Source organism: Xenopus laevis, chromosome 7S (assembly GCF_017654675.1).
Source record: "Xenopus laevis strain J_2021 chromosome 7S, Xenopus_laevis_v10.1, whole genome shotgun sequence".
Lineage (NCBI taxonomy): Eukaryota > Metazoa > Chordata > Amphibia > Anura > Pipidae > Xenopus > Xenopus laevis.
Genome location: NC_054384.1, coordinates 62,321,869 through 62,344,618, shown reverse-complemented (window position 1 = coordinate 62,344,618; position 22,750 = coordinate 62,321,869). Strand labels below are relative to the sequence as shown.

The 22,750-nt window shown below is 38.0% G+C and overlaps 1 protein-coding gene across 5 annotated transcripts in view; it reads left to right on the top strand.

The window, feature by feature from the left end:
- pknox2.S (PBX/knotted 1 homeobox 2 S homeolog) overlaps nucleotides 1-22,750 on the top strand; it is a 404,889-nt gene that overhangs the window by 174,700 nt on the left and 207,439 nt on the right. For all 5 annotated transcript variants that reach the window (XM_041571316.1, XM_041571317.1, XM_041571318.1 and 2 more), the window contains exon 5: nucleotides 8,758-8,816. The gene's annotated coding sequence lies outside the window, so the exon portion shown is untranslated. The remainder of the gene's footprint in view (nucleotides 1-8,757; nucleotides 8,817-22,750) is intronic.

Here is a 22,750-nt window from a genome sequence, read left to right as displayed (position 1 = left end):
TATTTCTGACAACCCAGTGGTTAACAGAATGCAGGGTGCCATTCAGCAGAACAATATTTATAAATGATATATTACAAATTATTCATTTTGCTTGATAGAATTGCTTGTTTCCAACAAAAATCATTTCATTTGTGCCACAAAACCAATAATTTTTTGTACAGTATTTACTAAAGAAAACAATTCTAATCTGCCCCCAATAATGAATATTATATCACAAGTTCTTTTTGTTTTCTAAATTCATTACCTTATTTTAATAATTATCATAGATACCTCATAAATTAGCAAAATGTATTCTCTTGGGAGCTCCTAGAGTGAATTTCAGAAAGACCACCACTAGGAAGGTGGGTGTATATTGGTTATACATTCAAGGACAGTTAATAGCTTTGTTTTCCTGTTGTTACACTTAGTGATGGGCGAATTTATTCGCCAGGCGCGAATTTGCGGCGAATTTGCGCGATTCGCGGCAGGCGAATAAATTCGCGAAACGCCCGCGAAAATTCGCGGATTTTTTTTTTTCGAAAAACGGACGCCCGCGTCAAAAACGGGCGCCGGCGTCAAAAACGAGACGCCGGCGACATTTCGCGAATTTTTCACCGTTTGCGCAAATTCGCCCATCACTAGTTACACTAGAATCAGCCTGGCAGCCTGCCATACAAGCAGGCAATTTGCCACCCTGGTAAAGAGTACATTGAGCAGTCCTTTTTCTTACTTAATGCAAGAAAAAAAATCGTATATAGAACTACTGTAGTGTAAATCATTGAGCAAGAGTAGTGAAGCTTTTTTCTGCATTAAGCTGTTCATTCAGGAGAATGCATTTTTATTGCATATTTGTTTTTATTCCACAAATGACTTACCCTAAAATGATTTCATTCCCATTGGACCAGATACAAAGCTGAATCCGGATTCAGATCCATATTTCCCCATAGACAGCTATGGAGATTTCCTGAGATAAACCAATGCATATTGACCGATTAAGGGATTACTCAGATCGCATTGACTCTATTAGGTGAAGCCAAATATTTTGTCCTCAATTTTGGATATTAAATGCTATGACAATTCAGCTGCTCTAAAATGATACAAATCTCAGTGGAACATATTACCCGATATTACCTGATATGTTTAAAGCCCCTTAAATGGCTGTATTCAAAATAACTTTTTTTATGTGTATAACATGATAGTGTTGCTCTGTATCCAACAATGTAGCAATAAAGGTACTTTTATTGTTTTAAGGAAGGAATATTATCCAGTTGTGTTAGGGTGTTCTAAATTGGATATGCCCAAAATGTTACTAGCCTTACAACTAATAGAGTCATACAAACACCCTCTTAACTACAGTTATGGGAAACCTGGAAGCCATCTCCCATAGACTCCATTTTATCCAAAATTTCCTTTTTCTCTGTAATAAAACAGTACCTTGCTCTTGATCCTAACTAAGGTATTATTAATCCTTATTGGGGCAAAACAAGCCTATTGGGTTTATTTAATATATAAATAATTTTCTTGTATACTTAAGGTATGAATATCCAAATTATGGAAAGATCCATTAAACGGAAGAACCCAGGTACCGAGCATTCTAGATAAAAGGTCCCATACCTGCAATGGAGTCTATAGGAGATGACCTTCCCGTAATTTGGAGCTTTGATAACCGCATACCTCCCAACTGTCCCGTTTTTAGAGGGACAGTCCCTCTTTTGACAGCTCAACCCAGAGAGCCCAGAACAGCCACAGCAGCAGATAAGATACTTTTGTAACAATTTTGAGATAAGCAAATAAGTAATTGTAACAATATAAGATAACGGGTCCCTTGGGAAAAGTTAGACTCACATCTTAAAGGGCAATTCACATTCATTAGCAAAACTGTAATAACTGAAGAAAAAACCACAGAAATATGTTCAAACTTTCATAACCTAATAGTAATTAGGGGGCCACAAAAATGGGCGTGTTCAAAAAAATTTGCGCCGCAACTTTTTTGTCCCTCTTTTTATTTCCAAAATGTTGGGAGGTGTGCCAGATAACAGATTTCTTACCTATACTACTTTTGGCAGCCATGTAAGACATTGTGGATACATATAGGTTGAGTACTAAACCCCATATGTATTAAAAGTCACTACATTTCCCCAGTAGCAATAACCCATAGCAACTAATAATAAGATCTTTGGTTTTAAACAGGTGACCAGGAAAGGGTGCCTATGGGGGTTTTATGGCCTTTTATTACATAACCCCCTAAGCTTTTGTAAGAAGCTTCTGTATTCTTAGCTTATACAATGCACTATTCACCTTTTGCACTGAGAAATATTCCCAGACATGAGCTAATGTATAGTGCATTTTAAATTAACCCAAGCATATGCACATGTATAGTAATATTGTGTTTGTATTAATGACAAACACCCTATATTTAAGTAATTGTGCAGATACATTCTGTTTACTTCATAGATCCTTAACTGACATTTTAATAAAGAGGATTTATCAGGGTAATGTCATGGTAAGCATGCTGATTGTTGTTGTTTTTTAGAGAAAGATTAAATGACTATGACCTGTGTGTTTTCATTCACCCAGTTCATTATACATAGTATCTTGTAGAGAGAAGTCTAAATAAACTGGGCTTTCTGTGTATTCCCGAATGCGTTTCACCAATCATCTCAGAGGTAATGAACTAAAACCATGCTGATTGTGCATGAGTGCTGAAATGTTTTCAAGAATACACAGAAAGTTCAAATGCTTTAGACTAGTGCTATCCAACGTCTTTGGTACCGAGGGCAGAAATTTTTCTGGCATACGTGGTGGATGGCTGATAATAGAAATCAGTGTTGACCACTCCCCCTTCTAAACTACATCCACTGTAAACCACACCCACGTTACCACAAGAACTTTTAAGATCATGTCCACATTAATTGTGGTAACACACCAAAAAACCAAATGGTTGGTGCTCACTGCAGGGATATCCCTCATTACTAATATGTGAAAAATGTATGTCTTGTTAAAACATACCCATGAATCCATATGCCTCCTCCTCTCCTGTGGATAATACAACAACCCCCCAACACATGATTAAACACCTTAGGGACCATTAACAACAATTTCCAAATGCTAACAAACCACTAGAACAAACCCCTATCAGGCTTACATTCCACATGTAGCATAGGGCAAGCAGAGAATGGCATACACAAGCAGCACTGGGCAAGCAGAGTATGGCACACACTGGGAGCATAGGAGCGGAAGAATATGGCACACACAGGGAGCATAGGGAAGGTAGAATATGGCACATGCAGGCAGCATAGGGCAGGCAGAGTATAGCACACAGGGAGAATGGGGCAAGCAGAGTATGGCACACACAGGGGACATAGGACAGGGAGCATATGGCACACACAGGGAGCATATGGAAGGCAGAGTATGGCAGACACAGGGAGCATAGGGAAGCCAGAACAGAGCAGGAGACAGGGAAACCTGTCAGGACTGCAAGATGGACAGTTCATACTGTGCTACATACAGTGACACAGTGCTGGTGCCCCTCCAGCAGTTTGTATGAGTGTGAACAGGTGAATGTGGGCAGTTTCAGTCTGGGTCTCAGGTATGAACAGTACAGGGCTTTAGGGTGTGAACAATAGAGGTGTCACCAGTGTGAACAATGCAGGGAGGATTACATGTGTGAACAATACAGTGGATTACAGTCTGTGTATCCTTTAAGGGCTCATACTGACAGCCACTGTGCATCCCTGTGTTCGGTTTTAAAGTGCTCAGCCGCAGGGGAGTGCGGAAAGGAAAGTTTTTAAATCATTTAAAGGGGCCCATACTGACACAGGTGCATTTAAGCGATGAACGCAGGTGGAACGCAGCATGTTGTGTTCCACCAGCATTTGGAGCCTGTGTCAGTATAGGGCCATTTAATAGAGCTATGTTCCTTCCTGTGTTCCCCTGTGGCTGAGCATTTTAAAATGGAACAAAGGTTATGGTTAAATACTAATAGGGATGCTAATTTGTCACATCCAGTGATTCTAGCTAACCTGCTATCACTTTTCAGCAGAGTGTGCAGCCATCATCTTCTACACTTTTCACATGTATCGCTAGCACCTGGGTGTATGTGCAGTACAGATATCAGCAGAGAGGTTGACCATGGTGCATGTGCTCACCCAAGTGGCACAGGGATTGCCTAGAGAAGTAGAAAAATATGGCAATGCCTACAATGAAGTACCCTGGGCTGGTGCATTTATTGAAGAAGATGTGTAGCAGGGTAGCAATTGGAAAAACTTAGCTGATTGGGTGTAAAAATGTTTCACCACACTAATGTTTATATTTAGTTAAAATAATTACATCAAAAAAGAAATTCTCAATGTGATCTATGTATATCTAACGCATGCATGTTTATTTACTAGAAATACCTCACTCCTTTATGTAGAACAAGCAAATTAACCCTGTATATGCTGAGTGCTCACACTTATCCATCTTCTGTCTGCCCTGAGACACTTGACAGATTTATTGCTGTAGAAAGCATGCTGTATTGCTGAAAAGCCAACTTACACCAACTCAATGCACCTATATATGTAATAAACATTCATAAATATACTCTCACATTTTATAATGAGAGTTTGTTATCTTAAAAATATGTTTTAGTCAATTGTTTTCAAGTTTATGGTCACCTAAACACAATTTCCTCTGGTGATTTCAGGCACTATCAAATCAAAGCTAATGGTGATATGGAGAAGTTTGTCCTCTACCCACTATGCTATAAAATTCAAATATCCATGTGTGTCAAGACCCGTGGAGGCACATTTATCAAAGGTCGAATTGCGAATTCATGTACGTTTTTTAAACTCCCTTCAATTCAAATATACTCAAAATTTGAATGGGGGGTTATTTAAGAAAAAAATTGAATATCTAAAGCTTGGACAAATTTTACTGACCTGAAAACTGTAATCGAGTTTTTTCTCCAAAAAAAATTTGACTGCTAATGCAGGGTCGGACTGGCGCATCTTGAAAACCTGCCCGCAGCGCGTATGCATTAAGTTCCACCCGATCGGGGAGCAGTTCTGGGCCGACGAGGGCCGGGACCCACCTGGTTTTTTCCAGTCCGACCCTGTCAGGATGGCTACAAACATCTCCAAATTGGTCATTGGACCTCTCCCATTGACTTATACATGAATTCGGCAGGTTTTAAGTGGCGAATAGTCAAATTGGAATTCTTAAATGGCCTGAGTTTGATAAATCTCAAAAATGGATTTAGAATTTTTTTTTAAAAAACTCAAATCGAGTTTGGATAATTCGCAAGTCGAATTTGAGAGTTCTGACCATAAAAAAAAATTTGAAAATTCGAATTCAAGTTTTCAATTCAACCCTTAATAAATATGCCCTTAAAGTTAACCTAACGATGAACCACCCTTTTAACAAATAGACACAGGAATACATCCTCTTTAAATACACAAACCATCTATACATTATATATATAAATGTTCTTTAAGGATCGCACTCACAGGACTTATAAAAAAATAAAGTTACTTTATTAAAATACCTGACGTTTAGGCTGTAACACCAGCCTTTCTCAAAGTGAAAAAATACAATACCAGTTTAAAAACACTGGCGCGAACCCATCGCAATGACGTGTCAAGCCCTTAACCAATAACCATCTCACCCAGTGCATGCACCTCCAATCCATCAGTGTGTGAAATCCAAAACACATCCATGCCTGTCACCCATACCGAGTCCCAAATATATACCCCTGAAAAATTATTGCAACAGTGATATTACAAAAAATGTCTAAAAAAATTCATAAGTTCATAAAATCTGTACAGTCATAAAGTGCCAAAAATATTTTAATTGTTAAAGAAATATATATACATGTATCAACCAAATAATCAAAACACACCCCCAATGGGTGTAAGGGCTTAAATTCAGGGTTCCACTGTTTAGCTACAGTATTTCATTTCTTGTAGTCTTTCTCTCAGTCTTACAGTTTTTTTGTATTACTTCCTGCATAAAGTTGTATTCAGGAAAGTTATTACTTTTGTATAATGATACAGAAAGAATTCTTTTGGATAATCAGCTCTCTCCATTCGACTCCAGGAGAAGTGAAATACTACTATGTGATTTTCTTAAGATCATACTGAGTGCAAATGACCAAGGCAGGAAATGGACCCTGAATTTCTGGAGATTTCAAGACCGACTGCAGAAAGCAACACAGTGGGTGCAGTTTAATAGCAAGGTCATTGCTTTTGAAACATGTGAACCCAGCAATAATCCCACTGTATGCTACTTAAGGTTTTTGGCAAGAGGCTTGATTTCCCAGTTCATTATGCACAGAATGGATCGTGAGCTCCGCAGGGAAGTAATTATTTTCTCTGGAAATATTAAGTAGTGTCTTGTAAAAGTCTATGCATTAATTCTTGCTGTGGGTGCAGAAAACTGAATTTGCAGCTCTGGCAATTCATGTAATAGTGATGAAAACTTGCCAATGCTTTCTGGAATTAAAAAGTGAAATTAGATTTTATACACACACATATACACGCACACACGCAGATCCTCCCCCCCCCCCCGTGTGTATGTGTTGCTTCATATGACAGTTTTGCTTGTTTGTTTTTGGTGTACAAAACATGGTCTGCAGATTTTGATCCCTAAAGAAGTTGTATTGTTGGGGGAAAGTCCCAGGAATTTCAGCTGTTGGCTCCAGAGACTCATAATTATGATTAGGGCTGCGTCGGTGCAGACATAGGGTTGCTGACCCATTCACTGTGGCAGTAATTTAATTTAATCCTTAACGCATCGGCAAGAAAACTGAAAAATGATCATAGGCGTAAAAGCCAAGATAGTGTTATTTACATTGCCTAGTACAAGGAATCTGGGAGATTGGAGTCCATTGCCCTATTGACGAACAAATCTGACCCATGTCGCTTCTCCAAAAATTTATGAAACATCAAAAATTCCCCAAATGTATTGGAATCTATGGGCGACAAACTGCGTGACAAATTTTTTTAAGCGCTACTATTTTTTTCACCCATTAGAGTCTATGGGTGTCATTTTCATGGCGAAACTTGATGAAAAATTTAGCTCATCGCTACTTATAGAGTACCTCTCCATATTTCCTGGATTTTCATTGTCTTCGTCTGTTAATAATAAGTTCAGTTCATTGTTTTGACATTTTTAAATTGTATTTTTTTCCTCTTTTAGCATATTTGTATATATCAATTGAAGACATTATGGGGGTTATTTACTAAACTCCAAATGCAAAAATCACGAAAAATTTGTGATTTGTTTTATATAAAATCAGACTTTTAAAAAATCACTAATTTTTCGGAATTTATTAAACCCCCGAGGATGGAAAAGTCTTTATCTGAAAATCCGGCATTTCAGACCTGTCGAGGTTGCATATAAGTCAATGGGAGAAGACTTAATTATTTTTCGATGTGCACTGGGTTTTGGGCAATACCCCAAAGTTTTCTGAGTTTTCGGGGGAAAATTACGATAAAATTGTGAAAATCGTATGAAAAAGTCAAAAAAATTCTTGAAAATCAGATTTGATCGGCGTTTGTAGCAGAAAATATTGAGATAAATTCGGACTTTGATAAATAACCCCCGATGTGTCAGTTAAGCATTGTACATCAGTAGTTCCTCTATCCACCTATCATGCAATGCATTTTGTGAACATTGTTTAACACATTTTAAATATTTTAGAAACTAAAATGTTTCTAACCCAAGCACTTTTGTACAGCCATGGCCAACACAGTTTCTTGTTCTAGCTTCTATATTCTTCTCACTAATCATATTTCTGCCCCTTGCAAACCTCTACTTTCTCCATATTATATTCTAAAGATTTTTATGCATTCTCTAAAACACATCTCATAGATATAAATGCCAACCATATCATTCTGTTAAAGGCCAGTGTACCTCTGCTGATTTCTTTGATAGGAAGAACTGGTAATATATATCCAGGTATTATTAATAAATCATGTTTTTCTATTAGCATTAGCAGAGCATATTTTCTATACAATCCCTATTAATTTGCATCAAGTGGTGTAAATTGGGGCAGTAGGAGGGTTTCTGCTCAGAAGCTGGAGGATACATAAGTATAAATACAAGCTACAATATGGCTATAACAAAACTCTCATACAAGTTTGAACATACAAACTCTGAGCAGCTTTGTAGTTTAAAACTTAGCATACAGGTTGTGCACTGCTTCCATGTACATTTTCTCCTTTGATACTCTCTAGATCATACAGTTGCTCACCTAATAATGGGTCAATTCCCAATGAGCACAGTGTTGTACCACCTTTTCTTCACAACTAGAGAAATGATACCCGTGGTTTGAAAATTGCTTGTCTTCAGCAAAGGAATGTGGTGTTAGGATTTTTCACACCATTATAGGCAGACTTATCACCAAGGGTAGTGGAAGTATTTTTTTCCAAATAAGCCAGAATTCTATTTGCTATTTTTTGCAGTTCCAGAGCATGTACAGTAAATAACCATTTCTGCTATAAAAGGCTGTATTTTATCAGGTGTGAAAAGCATATATCAACTTATACAAACATATACCAATCTATAACAAAAATGATATACAATGGTACAGCATGTATTGCTACTCTCCCATTAATAGAGGTATTTATTGAGTTACTATTTCAAAATGAAATACCTATACCTGCAACCACCTTTCAAGTTCTAAATACCATGATTTTTGGCAAATGTGCAGCCTCTTGAATTATATATGTGTTCAGTTACTTTATTTTTTATTCAATTATTTGTTTTGTGTTAATTATTTTTTATGTTTTACTACAGGTCTGAAGAGAAGAGTTTGTTTTCACTTCTTGAAAAGAAACCTAACATATCATAGAAAGGTAACACTGTTATGATATTTGCATATTACTTAATAATATTTCTTTATAATGGACTTGCTTAAGAGCCAAAAACAAAAATATATCTGACAGAACACCAGAATGTGAAAGAAATGTATAACCAGAAATATATATTCATATTTATATATATTATATCTATCTATATTTCCCTTACAAGCTAAGGTTTGTATGGCTATTTAATACATACATCCAGTGTTGTGATCAAATACATGAAAATAATCAAATACTAAGATATGGAAATGAAAAAAGAAGGCAGACTGTAAATGTTGTTGATTTTTTAAACTATGAATTCAACTTGCTATATAAATATATCACATGGTAGAGGACAGCTACCCACTTGTAATTATGGGAGTTATTTATCAAAATCCAGATTTTTTTTAAATAAACAAATGTCATGCATGGTGTGTGATGCTTATCTAGCGTTACAACCTTATAGCCTGGGCTGATAAGAAAAAGTAAATTGCTTCTATTTGTATGCATCTCATTCATAATTAAATGTGTAGATTGTTGCTACTCATTTGACCCAATTTTCAGGAAAATACTGTAACTGTTTTTAAAAATAATATTTTCTGGCTATTTTAATTAGTTACTTCCTTAAGCTTTATGTAACATAACTTAACATAACTTCATACTGCAGTGTTGTTATACACAAAAATATATAAGGGCTCAGTTCTGTGTGTCCAGAATGGAGCAAAAAAACATTTGTCCATACAAATCCAGTTCAGTTAAATTTGATGGCTGCCAATCATGGACAGCCTGCTTCAAATCATCCCATAGATTTTTGCTGATATTCAAGTTGGGGGGACTGTGACGGCCATTCCAGAGTATTGTACTTCTCCCTCTGCATAAATGCCTTTGTAGATTTTGTGTGTTTAGGGACATTGTCTTGTTGGAATATCCAACCCCTACGTAACTTCAACTTTGTGACTGATGCTTGAACATTATCCTGAACAATCTGTTGATATTGGGTTGTATTCATCCGAACCTCAACTTTAACAAGGGCCCCAGTCCCTGAACTAGCCACACAGTCCCACAGCATGATGGAACCTTCACCAAATTTGACAGTAGATAGCAGGTGTTTTTCTTGGAATACGTGTTCTTCTTCCACGCCATGCAAAGCGCTTTTTGTTATGACCAAATTACTAAATTTTTGTCTCATCAGTCCAAAGCATTTTTGTTCCAAAATGACTGTGGCTTGTCTAAGTGAGCTTTTGCATGCAGCAAGCAACTTTATTTGTGGCGTGAGTGCAGAAAGGGCTTCTTTCTCATCACCCTGCAATACAGATGTTCTTTGTGCAAAGTGCACTGAACTGTAGGATGATGTACAGATACACCATCTGCAGCAAGATGTTCTTGCAGGTCTTTGGAGGTGATCTTTGGGTTGTCTGTAACCACTCTCACAATCCTCCACATATGCTGCTCATGTATTTTTCTTGGCCTGCCAGACCTGGGTTTTACAGCAACTGTGCCTGTGGCCTTCCATTTCCTGATTACATTCCTTACAGTTGAAACTGACAGTTTAAAACCATGATACTTAAAGGGCATGTAAAGGCAAAAAATAAAATCCCATTTTTACTTTCTTTAATGAAAAATTAATCTCCAATATACTTTAATTAAAAAATGTGTACTGTTATAAGAAACCTGACTGTATGCAGTGAAATTCTCCCTTCATTTACTGCTGTGGATAGGAATTGTCAGATGGTCCCTAACTGCTGAGCAGGGAAACAATCATACTTATGAACAGCAGGGGGAACCCCCACCTTACTTCCCAGCCATGCAGAACTCAAGCAGCTTTGTTTATGACGATCCCTAAGCAGCTCAGACCACACTGAGCATGTGCACAGTCTTAGTCTTACAAAGATGTTTAACAAAGTTACAAGATGGTGACCCCCTGTAGCCAACTTTGAAAGCATAAATTATTTGTTTGATTAGGCTTGTGGTGCAGTAAGTTCATGTTTATATTTAGTATACAAAATACAGCATTTCTAGCCTTATTCTATTTTAGACTTTACATGCCCTTTAAGTATAATACTTGAGTTGCTTTGAGGATCTGATGCTGTCACTCTTCAGAGGAGAGTCAAACAGAAGCACATCTTGCAATTGACCACCTTAAATACCTATTCTCATGATTGGACACACTTGCCTATGAAGTTCAAGGCTTAACAAACTAATCCAACCAAGTTGGTGTTGCCAGTAATCAGTATTGAGCTGTTACATGCATTCAAATTAGCATAATTACAAGGGTACCCAAATTATTGCACAGCCAGTTTTTCACATTTGATTTAATTTCATACAACTGAATACTGCTTTGTTAAAAAATCTTTGTTCCAAAAACACCCCAGTACTCAGATGTTTCTGGGAAATAAAAGACATACCACTGTTATGATTCTTGTTGAAAGTGGAGAAAATTATTATGCAGGCTGAGAGAGGTTCCCAAACTTCTTCATATGACTTGTAGGTGTTCCCTCTCCAATCCCCCCCTCTGAGTGTTGCTCTGTGATTTTGCTCCACGTAGTGCTCAAGAACTTGAGTTCAGGGCATACTTGAACATGGACTCTTGTTTTAGTAAGATTAAGCCCAAAACACATAACTAAAATAGCTATTTTCATACTTTTGAAGAAATATACAGTCGGAAATACAATAAACCAAACATTTCCCTTGCTACTGTCATTCACTGAACAGTGAAATTATTTTCAGGTAGAAACAAACAGTCACTTTCTATTTTGAGAATAGTGTACCTTTAATATGATCCAGTTTTTAAACATGCTGCTCATACCATACTTACTTAGATTTTAAATAATTGGGACCCAGCAACACCAGAAACGAGAACATAACCATGCTGTACTTGCTATGACATTATCAACCACAAGAATAATGTTGCAAGATCGTTGTAAGTTTGCAAAGTGGGGAATTTAATCAAGTTAATTTATCAAATAACTGGAACTTGAGAGGAATGTAAGATCATTGGGAGGTTTTGAAAAAAGCAAGTGAAAAGATGCAATATAAAATAAACATGTTATAGAAATGTATTTTTCTGTTCTTTTTGTAACACACAATAAAAAGAGCCTTCAAATCTCTCTATGTTGGGCTGGCATATATTCTTCAGAATGGCAAATCTTGCTCTCTAAATATAGCTTATGAGTCTGGGACCTTGGACCTGTTATCCAGGGTCTTTTCATATTTTGGATCTCAATGCCTCAAAGACTACTAAAAAGTTATTTAAATATTGAATAAACCCAATAGGATTGTTTTTGGTTCAATAAGGATTATGGATATCATAGTTTTTGGATCAAGTCAAAATATTATTTTATTATTACAGAGAAAAAGCAAATAATTTTTAAAAATATTAATTATTTGATGAAAATTGAGTCTATGGGATGTAATTCTGAGCTTTTTTCGATGAACTATGCCTGTGCATACTAATATTAATTGAATATTGTATTGATTAAATAAAAGTTCTCAGCTCTATTTGGCCAAAGTTGCCTCAACCATTTCTACTTTACAAGCCAAGTAAATTGCGGCTTATTTTCTGCTCTCAGTCCTGAGAGGTAGTGGAGGCAGGAGCTTCAAAACTAGAAATTGCCAGGATATTTACATGCAAGATACAACATTAATATTGATGCGCTGTCAAGTTATTAGGCACTGCATTCTTTCATAATGCCAGCAGCATATAAATACCATTACAGCGTAATTAGTGAGCACCAAGCTGGGTTCTGATTAAGGCAATGTTTGTGAAGTATCACCTACTTTTTTTTTTATTATTCCACAAGTCAATCAAAAAAATAAATGTAAGAGGTGATTTCATTTTTACATGGAATGATTCCCTGAGAGTTTTAATAAGCACAGGGATTTGTTTTCTTGCTGTTTTCCTGTCTGGTTTTTGGTAGAAAAAAAATGATTGTTAATTAATCATTTGTTGAATTGTAGGCAAAAATTAGCCATGATAAAGAAAAACAAACATACTTTTATATGGCATTTAGTACAAAAATATTTGCTATTATTATGATTTTGCTATTTGCAGTCCTTACAGTTTATTTCACCGTCACTTACAGCCAGTTTCTTGGGTGATCATGAAAAAAAATTACCTTCGGAAGTTGAATCAGGACCAGAACTAGGGGCAGGCAGAAGAGGCATGTGCCTAGGGCACAGTGGTGGGGGTGTGCTAAGCACATACCTCTTCCATCACTTACCCCTAGTCCTGACCCTTGTGCTCTCACTGCGAGCTCTTCTAGTAGCACCTCCAGTCTTGACGAACCAACGATCTGTTGGTTCAATACTCATTCCGGGGTTATAGCTTTCCTTTAATCAGTTACTATGTGGGGGAAGTTTTCAGCTATTCAACAATTTGGTTAGAGCATGGCACGAAGGCACCTATCCAATCCATTTATAACAAGGAGATGGAATTACACAGTATCAGATGTACAACTGGTGAGGAGGAGAATGTTTGTTTGGGAAGGCTACCAATAGAAGGATTTGCACTGAACTTCTAAATATATATAGCTGTTCATCTTTTTTTGGATAAGCCTCAATAATTCTTTTTTTCCACCTATGATGTTCAGTAGGAAGAATTATAACTCATCTTCTAAAGAGCTTCCACAATTATTCAAGTCAGTTTCAGGAGATAACAAATTACTAATTGCAATTAATGGTTTCACTGTATCAAAAATAGGACTGGGGCATGTTTTTGTTGCTCAGTCTTATTCCAGTTCATTTGATGTTTGGGGCCAAGAATTATTAATAAATTGATGAACTGCATTTTGCATTTGGTGGAATAACCTTCAGATCCGTAAATGCTTTCTAATTAGCAGATTTGAAGAATTTCTTTATCAAGGCCAGTATCACTAGAAGAAGTGCAGCTTACTCCATCACTATTTTGTGACAGCATATCGTCTAAAATTGTTAATATCATCTAACAACACGGTTAATGTTACTATGATAAGCTGCTGGCATAGATATATATACTACCTTATTATGAGGGCTATCAAAGTACTTTTGGCCATTTTACTCAATTAGGCATGTGGCTGCAGTAACTTTATTAAAATATGAATCATTCTAACCATTCCGGTTGTGCTACCGATTCGTATTTTGGAAGATCTCCCTCTCCATGGGCCTACGCGGGTAACCCTTGTGGCATTGATGGCTCGACAGTATAGCTTGGCCCACCATGAGACTGTACTTTCATGAACTTTTACCCGAGGCCCCTGAGCCACAGAGTGTGTGGGGGGTTCTGGGATAGAGTTTTTTTTTTTTTTTTTTTTTTTTTGCCCCCCCTCAAGTATTGACCAGGCCGGCCAGCCTACTCAAGCCTCTATTACTGAGATGTTCTTGTGCATTACACCTGAGGCTTTTGGTAACTTTGCCCCTAAGTGGCGACTAAATGGCGTTCCGTGTCACTTTCTGCCTAGTGGGACAGGGCAACACAGTTTAAAGTTTATCGGTTACTGCGTCACACACCCCCATACATGGATCACATACACTGTTTTCGCACGAACTGTTTCTGTTTGGTTCTACCCCATTTTGGGTTTGCTCACCCCCTTTATGCTGCTCTATGGGACTCTCATGCTAGCCCTGGTTCCACGAAGTTTCTCCATTTCAAGTGCTGATCCACTGTACTTATGTGTTTTTTTGATTTCTGTTGTGCTTACTTTTATTCTGCACTGCTCGGCGAATCCTTTCAGATGCAAAACCATTGCCTTCTTTCAGCCTACTCAAGCCCTTTTTTTTTTTTTTTTTGACTTTCGCAAGGTCCTTTTACGACTGCTAATGGACTATTATGTTTGTCTGTGCTTCATTTATCTCATGCTAGGTGATTTCTTACCTTACAATACCCAGTGGCCTTACCCGTTAGGACGATATTGCCTTTCTCAGAATGAACTTTTATTATTAAGCCGGACATTCCTCCCGCTCCCCCCCCCTTCTAATTTTTTTTTTTTTTTTTTTTTTTCCCCCTTGATACCCCCATTGAAATTCTGGGACTGTGTCTTGATGTGCACATGTGTCTATATATGTACATTTGTATGCGTATTCCTTTCTCCCAGGTACATGAGTGCCTATTGATACATATACCTGCATGACCCCTAGCCATAATCTAAAAGGGGGTTCACTAACCTCCTGGGTTTGTTAATTATTGCCATCCATACGGTTAATGGGGTTACCCTCTATTTGGTTTATATGTAACTAGTGGGGGTACTTCGGTATTCCTTACTGGCTCATATGGATAGCATCACTGCGAGACAGTGGCCTGATACTTCCTCCCGCCTCGCAGGGCTTTCCTCAGCACCAAATTGGGGATCTCCCTCACCATACTTATTAGGCCTCATTTTATTTCCAACTTTAATGTGTATCCCGGGTACTGTTGTGGTTACGATTTGTAATGCTGATCCAGGTTATGATTTATTGCATGTTTACCTTACCCATTCTCACCTGTTTGCCCCTTCCCCCCCCCTTTTTTTTTTTTTTTTTTTCTCTTTTGCTACCCCCACTGCAACAATGGATATGTTTTTTGATGTGCACATGTGTTTATATCTGTAAGTCTGTATGCCTATGCCTTGCTTCCAGGTACCTAAGAGAGTGTCGATACCTATACTTGCATGACCCATAACCACAATTTCAAGGGGGATTTCCCAACCTGTCAATTTGTTATTTACTGCCCTCCATACCGTTCCTGGGACTACCCTCTTTTTGCTATATGTATAGCTAGTAGGGGTGCCTCAATATCCCTCACTAACACATCTGAATGATCCCTACGCGGGACGGTGACCTGCTGCTCTTCACGGGCACTGGATATGGGCTCTCCCTCACCATGTTTATTTGGCCTCCCCTTATCCCCAAATTTATGGTTTGTTCCAGGTGCGGTTATGGTCGGGATTTAGTATGCTGATCCAGGTTATGACTTTTCACATGTTTACTTTACTCATTCTCGTCTATATGCTTTCCCTTTTTTTTTTTTTTTTTTTTTTTTTTCTGCTTGGCCTGTTCCCTCACATTTTCGCTTATCCTTCTACACTCCTGAACCCCCCCACAGGACCTTTACCACCTTACTTGACTCAGGACACCCTACCAGCCCTTCTCCATACGCTTATACTAGTTTTCCTTTCGGCAAAACATTCGCACTTTCCAGCCCAGGGAGGCGGGGCTCTACCGTTTAGTTCAGTACACCGACCACCCATACCCACCCTCTACACTTGCGCTACTATATTCATCTACTCAGGGAATGCTTTAAGCTTCCCTTGGGCAGAAGCGCTTTTCAATCTCTCCCCCTTTCTGATACTAGTATCTGAAAGGGAACTCCTTTGCTACCTTTCCCCACTCACTTCTCCTTTTTGCTCTTTAGTGTTCGATACTACTTCCTATATTCCCACCTCTGGTGCAGCGGGGCCCACACTTCTCCACAAACCTATCAATTGCTGCCAATTTGACTACGTATTGCTTCCACTATGTCAAAACATAAGTCAGATTCATTCCAGGTCGTAAGCATTAATGTTAACGGACTCAACTCCCCTCAAAAACGGATCTTACTTTCCTCGGAACTGCAGAAGACTAAAGCAAGCATAGCTTTCATACAGGAAACACATTTCAAGGAAGGCTGCACTCCCAAATGGAATAATAAACATTACCCAGATATATACCACAGCAGACCTCAGTCCACGAAGGTTAAAGGAGTTGCGATAGTAATTGCTCGAAATTTTGAGTTTCTACTTAAGGACAAAAAAAGCGACCCCCACGGCCGCTATATTTTTGTAAGGGGCACGTTTCTCGGACGAATGTACACCCTGGCTAATCTGTACCTCCCTAACGTAGACCAAGTGACTGAATTCGCCCGCATAGTAGATCAACTCCTCTCCTTCTCTGAAGGCACTCTCATTCTAGGAGGGGACTTCAATCTCCCCATGGAACCCATGCTCGACTGCTCGACCACCCATACTGCGGTCCCTAGGTCGCACATAACTAAAACCAAAAAGCTCTTACATCAGTTACAAGTGGCGGATCCATGGCGTATTCTCTTCCCAACAGTTAAAGACTACACATTTTATTCACACCGCCACCGCACATATTCTAAAATTGACCATTTATTTCTTTCACATAATGCTTTACAGGACGTTCTCAATAGCCAAATATTGCCTAGAACATGGTCTGACCACTCCATGATCACACTTACGTTACGGACTCCTTCCGATAGACGGAAAACTAGCTCATGGCGACTCAATGAATCCTTATTGAAAGATGAACAAGTAATTCAAGATATATCCTCCAAAATAACGACGTACTTCACAGAAAATAACTTGCCAGAAACCTCACCAGTCTCTTGCTGGGAAGCCCATAAATGTGTAATACGAGGTTTCCTGATCCAAATTGGAGCCCGAAGAAAGAGAGAACGGGAAAAACGATACCATGACCTATTACAAAAAATAGTTTCGTTAGAAGCAACACACAAACTCACCCTGCAAGAGAGCATCTTCTCTGATCTGGCAGAGGCTAGAACACAATTGGCAAATCACCTCGAATACTATACTAACAAAGTGATTACTATGACTAAACACCGCTTTTATGAACATGGCAATAAATGTGGTAGACTGCTGGCTAGAGTATTGAAAGCCTCACAATCCAAAAATTTTATTCCCTCAATACGAAACAAACAAGGTTCCATTGAACATGTCTCGGACAAAATTGCATCCATATTTCGAGACTTTTATATTTCACTCTACCAATTACCCGACCAGTCCCTAGCTCATTCACCTTCACTTCGAGAAAACATTGACCAATTCCTCACATCAGCGAATTTGAAACCTATCTCCCCTGACTTGGCGGAACAACTGGAAGGGGTCATTACGTTGGAGGAACTAGAGATAGCCCTCCAAAGCACAGCCTCCGGCAAAAGTCCGGGACCGGACGGATACACTATTTCGTATTATAAAACGTTTAAAGAGAAACTTTTACCCTTTATGTGCTCCGCATTTAATTGCATCACTTCGGGCAAAACCTTTGATAAATCGTCGCTCGCAGCGCACATTACATTACTTCTGAAACCGGGCAAAGATGCAATAGACCCAGGTAATTACCGCCCTATCTCACTGATAAATACTGACATAAAATTATTAGCCAAGATTTTATCTCGTAGAATACAAATGTTTCTCCCGAATTTAATTCATCCGGAACAGGTGGGATTTGTCCCGGGTCGGGAAGGTAGGGATAATACGAACAAACTGGTTAACCTGATTTTCTGGGCTAAAAAATACAAAATTGAAACCATGTTATTATCAACTGACGCCGAAAAGGCGTTTGATAGGGTCAGCTGGACATTCATGTTTGCCTGTCTTAGACACCTGGGTCTCGGTCCTAATATGTTAAAGTGGATCTCGTCACTATATACTAATCCCTCGGCTAGGCTTAAAATCAATGGAGGTTTATCCGACTCTTTTGACATTCGCAACGGTACGAGACAGGGATGCCCCCTGTCTCCTACTCTGTTTATACTGGCTCTTGAGCCTCTATTGAATCACGTTAGACTACATCCTCAGATAACGGGCATCCCTGTACGTAACACGCAGCATAAAATAGCCGCGTACGCGGATGATTTACTATTTTTCCTCACTAAACCTGAGACTTCTATTCCGGCGCTTAATCAAACATTTCACACTTATGGTACTCTTAGCAATTTTAAGATAAACTTTTCTAAATCCATGGCACTTAATGTTTCTGTACCAGACGCCACTATACAAGTCCTATCCACCGGTTTCCCTTATAAATGGGCCACGCGAACACTTACCTACTTAGGTCTCCTTATCTCTAAGGACATTGCGAATTGGGCGGATCTTAATTTAAAACAAGTTATATCGAAGATAAAGAAAGATCTCAATGCATGGAGAGATAAACCTATATCGTGGATGGGAAGGATGAATGTCGTAAAAATGAACATAATGCCCCGAATTCTATATATCTTCCAAACACTCCCTCTACAACTGGGAGATACCCAGTTGCACCAACTTCAAAGCCTGATAAACAATTTTATATGGCAGGGCAAAAAAGCTAGAATTAGTCATAAAATGCTAACGAAACCTAAAAAACAGGGGGGAGTAGCACTTCCCGATTGCAGGATGTACTATAATGCTGCTGTCTTACTACGAATACTCGATTGGTCTCATTACGCTAATGTTAAACTCTGGATAGAAATAGAGCAGCAGTCCACGTACTGCTATCTTTTGCATTTACCCTGGATAGATAACCTGTATAGAAGATTGAAGCACCCCGATCATCCTCTTTTATCTAACACCTTAGCTGTTTGGGATAAATGCCGTACGAAGTTCTCTCTCACAACCTATCCATCGCCCTTAATACCCTTGATTAACAACCCGGCCTTTCCCCCGGGCTTGTTGCCTAACAGCTTCCAGGACTGGCTTGTGGATGGGAACCTCCAGCTTATCCACTTTATGGAAAACAAAACACTTCTTCCCAAAGAAAAACTGCAAAACTTACCACACTTCAAGCAGAAAGATCACCTTAAAGTCGCACAGCTCTCGCACTATTTTCACAGCTTAGGCGGTTCACAAACATTAGGACGAGACCTTACCGACTTTGAATTGGCTTGTTCGGCACATGATCCCCCAAGTCATGGCATCTCTCGCCTCTACAAACTATTACAATTACCTACTAACTGGGAATCAGTCTCATTTATACAGAGATGGTCTAGAGATCTCAATCTCCAGTTAGAGGAGGTACAGATTGCAAATATTCTCTCAAAACTACTCAAGAGCTCCACGTGTTGTCGCATACAAGAACTGAACTATAAGATAGTAACGAGATGGTATTATACTCCTTCCAAATTGAAGCATATATACAAAAACTCCAATGGTATTTGCTGGCGTTGTACAAGAGAAACAGGCACTTTATACCATATATTTTGGAATTGTGACCTCCTGCGACCTTTCTGGACAGAGGTCTGCTCACTGGCTGGGCAAATCCTGGGAGACAATGTGGCGGCAGATCCTTCGCAAATATTGCTCTTTCATAATACAGTACCTATGGCGGTTTTTAATTCGGGTCTAGAGCCCCAACTGCTTAATGCCGCTAAAATATTGATACCACTACACTGGAAAACGACATATGTGCCTACCATTAAAGATTGGCTTAACAAAATTACGGAAATTTGCAGATTCGAGGAAATGTCATCACATACCCCTGATCAATTCGCGAAATTCTCTACTACCTGGATGAGATGGTTCCTATTTAAGGAAACGGAACTTTATAAATCCTACCTTTCCTGAGTTGTGGACTCAGTACCACCCCGCTGCACCCCCTCTCCTTTCTCCTTTTTCCCCCTCACCTCCACCTTCTTTCCTACTTACACTTTTACTGTTGTTTCGTTTATGTCTGTCTCCTTCTGTTTTGGAGTATACGGAGTCCTAGCTGTTCTGTTGTGAAACACTGTTGACCCGCACTTGTAAGTTTGTCATTCTGCAAACTCTTACCATCAGCAACCTTGTATGTGACAATGTAGATGTTTGCACCACTGTTTAAGACATATGTGGCTTGGTGCTGTTAATGTGGTTACAGCTTTTGTATCACTGCTAATTTCCAATAAAGCTCTTTTGAAACTGAAAAAAAAAAAAAAAAAAAAAAAAAAAATATGAATCATTCCTTAGCATTTTCAAATTCCTTTGCCTGCTGTGCAATTTATACCATTGTGCATTACTATCTCCTGCTTATCTGTCTAAGGACATAAAATATTTTACTCACATGCCAAAAGGAGGCAAATAAATTATTATTAATAAGTCAAGAAACCATTGTATAATGAATCAGTAATAACAATCATGCATTAAAATGTGCTACAAAGGTATTGTACAAAATACAGTAATATTGCTCAAGTGATAATATCACAGTTTTGCATATGAGTCAGGTCTTATTATGCTATAATATTAATAAAAATAACATGAACAGGTTTGAAATTGAAATGAAAGAAGTCCAAGCTGTCATGTTGCTAGAATACTTGGAATTTCTGCAGTATTTGGAAAGATACATTCTTCCACACAACATTTAGCCCAATAAATAGGGTTGTTTATGATATCTTGCATTAGTGTTTCACATTTTGTTGCTTTTAAAAAACTGAATTTATGTCAAACATATTTTAACACCACAGAGAATTCTTCTGCATAAAAAATGGGGCGGGAGACAGATTTATCCAATATTGAGTTGGAATTCCTGGCCTTTCATCAATTTGATATGCCAGTGTAATTCAATAAATATTGATTTATTTTTATTTTTTGAGCCCATAATAATGCTATGAAATTGCTTTTGTGTTTATAAGGGGGTTATTTATTAAAGTCTGAATGCTAACAACTAAAAAAAAATCTAGTTTTTTTTACTATAAAATCCAAATTTTTATTGGAAAAAAATCACATTTTTCAAGATCCATTATACCCTGAGGATTCAAAAAGTCAGAATCCAAAAATACTTCATTTTCAACCTGTCGAGGTCCTGTAGAAGTCAATGGCAGAGGTCCTATTTGCTATATGAAGATATTGTCTGTGCTGATAATATGAACATTTTGGGCTTTCCCACCGATTTCAGGAAAAATTCGGACTTCTTGGGCGTCAAATCCAAAAAATTCGGATTTTTCACACAGCAGTTTGCAGGCAACAATCCGAAAAAGTTGCAGTTTTGCTCGATCCTATTTTTTTCGAGTTTTTTTTTGATAAATGAGGGCTCATTGTGGATTCTAGTTTGGTTGGACTTTTTTTATTTAAAACATGAGAAAAATTCGGATTTTGATAAATAACTCCCTTAATGTTCAGAATTCCTAGCTGATCAATAAGAATTTTATAGATTCAGAGTCATTCTACAGATCCATTATTATTATTATTCCTATTAAATCTGTCCCAATCTGGTGCAGTTTTGAAAAGAAATACTGCATGTGGTATGAGATGTGGAACAGCAACAGTTTTAAAAACTTTTGCACATTAGAGAAATTAACACAAAATATTTTTTTTCGATAAAAAGATTTAGGGGCAGATTTACTAAGGGTCGAAGTGAATTTTTTGGGTACTTCGACCATCGAATAGGCTTAAATTCGACTTCCACTTCGATTCGAAGTGAAAATACTTCGACTATTCGACCATTTGATAATCGAAGTACTGTCTCTTCAAAAAACTTCGACACTTCGCCACCTTAAACCTGCCGAATTGCTATGTTAGCCTATGGGGACCTCCTAGAACATATAGCCAACATTTTGCTAAGTTTTTAGAAGTTGAAGTGAAATTGAATAATCGTACGATTACATTGTTCGAATCGTTCGATTCGAAGTACGATCGTAGTATGATAGTACGATGTTAAAAATCCTTACGAATTCTACTTCGAATATCGTACTAGCCTAATTGATGGTTGAATTTCGAAAGTTTTTTGCACTTGATAAATCTGCCCCTATATATATATATATATATATATATTTATATATATATAGCCCTGTGTATAAGTTACACGTATTCTAACTTGGTAGACCTGGTTTTAGAGGTTTTTGAAACCCCGACTAAACTCACAAACTCTAAAACCACACCATAAGATTTATTTAAAAACCCAAATAAAAACGGTATTAACAGAAAATTATGCTGAACAATGCAACTACAAAGTCCGAATTGATTTAAAGAGGTACAATAGAATCAGAGCAGCTCCCATTGACTTCCATAGCACCTTGACAACTTTTACCTGGTGAAGTTGTTGTATTAGTGGTTTTCATTGTTTTTACATTTTTTAGCTCACAGTTTTAAAAAAACAGGAAAACCACAAATTTTTAAAGATTCATGGAAAAGATCGAAATTCGATTGTTAGTTAATGGGCCCCTTAGTATATACTGTAGTTGACATGTTCCACTTTTTTCCATTGGTAACAATGATAACTTGATCTGCTTGACTTTGTATGTATCACTC